The sequence below is a fragment of the Herpailurus yagouaroundi genome, unplaced genomic scaffold, assembly GCF_014898765.1.
Source record: "Herpailurus yagouaroundi ecotype Mexico unplaced genomic scaffold, PumYag 250, whole genome shotgun sequence".
NCBI lineage: Eukaryota > Metazoa > Chordata > Mammalia > Carnivora > Felidae > Herpailurus > Herpailurus yagouaroundi.
This window is the reverse complement of record NW_024412467.1, coordinates 742,504-747,347: the sequence shown is the minus strand read 5'-3', so window position 1 is coordinate 747,347 and position 4,844 is coordinate 742,504. Positions and strand designations below refer to the sequence as shown.

The following is a 4,844-nucleotide window of genomic DNA, read 5'->3' as shown; positions in this document are numbered from 1 at the left end:
TCTGTGCAGCCTGAACTAGAAGCGTATTATAAAAATAGTGTGCTGGACTGGGTTTTCCGAGAAGCAAACACCAAGACCAAATTAAATATGCAGGGAAGTTGCCAGGGCAAACAGACTGGGAGAGAAAATGTGGAGGGAGCCCGGGAGGCCCAAGAGCCATCCAATCAAGATGCAAGTATGATTCTGAGTGAAGGACAGAGGAGAAAAGATTGGATGGAAACATCCTAGGCCAATTTCCAGCCTACATAGAGTTAAACGAGGGAGTTATTTGGCCATCAGCAAAATCCCAGGAATACCTCCAAACTCATTTGAAGGGACCAGCACGACTTTGATACAAAAATCTGAAAAAGGACATTGCAAGGTAACAAAATCATAGGTTAACATTGCTTATGCATATAAATGCAGCAATTGTAAACAAAATATTGGCAATCAGAACCCAACAATACATAAAAAGGATAATATATTATGCTCCAGTGTAATTTATTCCCGAGATACAAGAAGGGATTAATATTCAATAAACCGAGGAAAATAATGAATCTCATAAAGACATCAAAGGACAAAGAAAACATGCATTCATTTTAATAGAGCCATAAACACACTTGACAAAAATCAACACCCCGTTATGAAAAATATAAATAAAACTTCTCAGGGAAATTATAAAGGAAAGTAAGTTTCTTAAGTTGATAGAGATTAGCTACAGGAAAACCACAGTTAACATCATATTCAATATGGAAATTTTAAATGCTTATCTCCGAGGTTGGGAATGAGGCAGATGTTTATTATCATCATTTCTCCTCAGCATTGTTCTGGAGACTCTAGACCCTGTGAGAAGGTAAAACAACAACAACAACAACAACAACAAACAAAAAACAAAAAAACAAGGAGAAGAGAAAAGAAAAGAAAATGGAATGAAATAAGTAAAATTTTTTTTACTCACCATTAATAAAATTGTGTGTGTAGGAAACAGGAAAGAATGAAAAAGAAGTGAAGCTAGGAAGTTCAATAGATTGAAGGTCAATAGAAAAATAATTGCCTTCTACCTATTAGCAATACATAATTGAAAATTTTACTAAAAATTTAAACATCAAATATATGAGAAAACAAGCAAATCACTTATGCTATTTCTCCACTGAAAACTATGAAACATTGATACATTAAAGCTACATAAATAAATAAGAATCCTACGTTCGTGGAATTAAAACTCAATATGTTTAAGGTGTCAATTCTCCCAAATTTTTTTTAATTTTTTAAGTTTATTTATTTATTTTGAGAAGGGGGGGTGGGGCAGAGAGAGAGAATCCCAAGCAGGCAGGGTAGAGTCTGGCGCAGGGCTCAGTCTTACGAACCATGAGATCATGCCCTGATTCAAAATCAAGAGTTGGACGCTTAACCAACTGAGCCACCCAGGCACCCTCCCCCCATAATCACTCTTTAAGTTGCAGTGCAATTTGGATTAATATTCCAAAATGTGTGTGTGTGTGTGTGTGTGTGTGTGTGTATAAACTCGTATGCTTATCTTAAGTTTATGTGAAAATATAAAGGACCTACTAGAATGAGAAAACTGATCAACGGAACAAGAGACTAAGCCCAGACTACATATTTATAATAATCTGATTTATTCAACATTTATTTATTTTTGGGACAGAGAGAGACAGAGCATGAACGGGGGAGGGGCAGAGAGAGAGGGAGACACAGAATCGGAAACAGGCTCCAGGCTCTGAGCCATCAGGCCAGAGCCCGACGCGGGGCTCGAACTCGTGGACCGCGAGATCGTGACCTGGCTGAAGTCCGACGCTTAACCGACTGCGCCACTCAGGCGCCCCTAATCTGATTTATTATAAGGGCAACACTTCAGTGCAGTGGGTCAAAAATGGACTTTAAGTGAATTATGTTGGGTTTCTGAAATATCCACATGGAAAAATGCACCTGACCTCCTAACCTACATAACCCAAACAGAGATGGAATAAAGATTTTAATATGTAGAATAATAAAGCTTTCAGAAGAAAGTGTAAGAGAATATTTTTATGATGACAGAGTAGACAGATATATTTTTAAAGAACAGGATGTCAAACAGGCTAACCCTAAAAAGAATTATAATTTGGACAATATTAAAATTAGGATTTTCTATCCATCAATCGTCATCATTAAGAAGCTGAGTAGAGATACCACAGATTGGGACAAGATATGCACAATACACATAACTGACAAAAGATTCAAATATATGCAGACTCTTAGACGTCAATAAAGAAAAATAAACATCCCAATAAAAATGGGCAAAGGCTTGAACAGCCACCTCCACTAAATGGTATTCAATGTCCAGTAAACGTATGAAAAGGTGCACATCATTAATCCTGAAGGAACCACAAATCAAAACTACAATGAATTATATCACTGCACACACACCCAAAGGCATGAAACTAAAACATCAACAAGACAAAGTGTTGGCATACATATTTTGTTCATTAGATTTATGAACTTTTAAAAACATTCTAATAGTATTGAATCCAAGAGGGGAAACACAAACAGAACTTGAAAACCGCTGCCCTAACCTACCACTCATTCTTATTCATCTTATGAGAGACCCCTGGAGACACTACTGAGTTTGTTGATTATCTGAATGCTGGCAAGTCCCTTGTGGAACCACCTAATGAAGGCAGTGAAGACTCGTCAAGAAAGAAGGAAAGCAAGCAAGCGAGCGAGAACCCGAGCCAGAGTGGAAAGGAGGCAGGAGCAAAGAAAATCCCATTAAATACAACTTGAATCCCATAAGGTCTTGAACCCAAGACCTCTCACTTTAACAGATAAATCGAACAACAAAGCTACACTATCTTCAATGTTATTTGAAATACATAATATAGGAAACATTTAATGATGTTAATTATATACATCTTTATGAGAAACTGCATCGATTTGAGAAAGGAAAGATCTTTTCTGGCCCAAACCAGGGAGAACTCCTTGATACAAGGCGTAGGCAGAGGAGACCGCCCCTTATGGAAATCGCCAGTATCAGACACATTATCCCTGTTCTAATTCCTTTTTTTTTTTTTTCCCTTTCCCCCAGTGTTTCTTGGCTCTGTAACTACAAAAAAAGCTGTTCTAAGCTCTGCTATTCGAGATAACCCAGACCTTCCCACTCTACCTGGCTCAATCCAACGAACACGGTGGGGTCTGCATCCCACGTGCCGGGTTAGAAGGGGGGGTGTGGAGAAGGGAGGCCACGTGGGCACAACAGACAAGAAACACCTTCAGCTCACCTGGGGCTCCCGGTGCAGGAGTGGGCGTGGCCGGGGGCCGCAGCCTGGGGGCCAAGCCAACTGCGCCCCCCCGGGACTCACCAGCGGGGGGGGGGGGGGGGGGGGGCGGGGCGATGGACGTAAACATGCGCAGAAGGGGCGACCACAGGCCTTTTGAGTTACACGTTTGTACTTGTATGTTCCATTTGTATGAAGAAATTCCAGGTGGGCCCACGGGATAAAGGTGAAAGGTTGATGTTAGTGGGGGAAGGGGTAGCTTGGGACTGGGGTGGGGGAGGATTATTTTATTTCTTTATAGATGCAGCTTTAAACCCTAGCAAATGCATTGCTTATTCAAACATACAAAACAAAGTTGTGGAAGGGTAGATAGATAGATGACGGATTATTGACCTTTAGAGTTTTTTTTCCCACTCAGTATAGTACCCTTGAGATCTATCTAAATTGTTGCATGCATCAATAGTTAATTTTTTTAAAGAGTTTTAAAAAAGGAATCTCTACACCCGGCACGGGGGTCTCGAAGCTACAACCCCAAGATCAAGAGTCCCACGCTCCACCGAGTGAGCCAGCCACGGGCTGCAGGTAATTAATTTTATTGCTGAATACTATCGTATAGTATGGGTGTACCTCATTTTGTGTAACCATTCACCCATTGAGGCGCATTCCGGTTGTTTCCAGCTTTTCGCCATTCGAAGGCAAACTGGCTGTGAACATTTGTGTACGAGCGTCTGTGCACGTACATTTTCATTTCTCTGACATATCTCATCTTAATGTGTATTTCTCTGGAAACTGGTGACGTTGCACATCTTGTCACATGTTAGCTTTCCATCTGTCTGTCCTCTTCATTGAAATATTTCATGCCTTTTGCACATTTTATAATTGGATTGCTCATCTTTCCCCTTTTGAGTTTTGAGTGTTATTTCTACATTCTAGAACAATCCTTTGTTTGATACACACTTCATAAATATTTCTCCCAGTCTAAGGCATGTCTTTCCATCTTCTCAGCAGAGTCTTTCACAGAGCAAAAGTCTTTATTTTTTAAAAATTTTATTTATTTACTTAAAAAGGTGGGGGGAGGTAGAGAGAGAGAGAGAGAGAATCCGAAGCAGGCTCCACACTGTCTGTGTGCATGGAGCCTGATGCAAGGCTCAAACTTACAAACCATGAGTTTATGACCTGAGCTGAATCTAGAGTCCAACACTTAGCTGACTGAGCCACCCAGGCACCCCTCTTTATTTTTGTTATAGTCTCTATTAAGACCTGGGTCCTGAAGATGTTCTCTTCTTAAGCCTTTATTTTCCAGGGCGCCTGGGTGGCTCAGTCAGTTAAGCATCTGACTCCAGTGGAACTATGGCGGGAGTTAAGAGCTTGTGCTCTTGTGTTAGAGTCCTGGGTTCAATCCTTGGTTCAGCTACTTACTATCTATGGGTGTTGGAGAAAGAGAATTAGCCACAAAATCTCCAGCCAACCACAAGACTTCTCTATAAAAAGTAAAAGGGAAGGAAAACAATTTTATTGTTGAGAAAGCAGGAAACCATAATGTGCTGTGCACCACAGACAATCCACTAAAGAGACTGCAGGAACAGAAAACAA

At 40.4% G+C, this 4,844-nt stretch overlaps 1 long non-coding RNA gene across 1 annotated transcript; it reads right to left on the bottom strand.

The window, feature by feature from the left end:
* Positions 1-549: 549 nt before the first annotated feature.
* Positions 550-3,459, bottom strand: LOC121020382 (uncharacterized). The gene is made up of 2 exons (XR_005786102.1): positions 3,255-3,459; positions 550-822 (listed from the first exon to the last, which is right to left on the bottom strand). It is a non-coding gene; the product is annotated as an uncharacterized LOC121020382 (long non-coding RNA).
* Between the last annotated feature and the right edge of the window lie 1,385 nt (positions 3,460-4,844).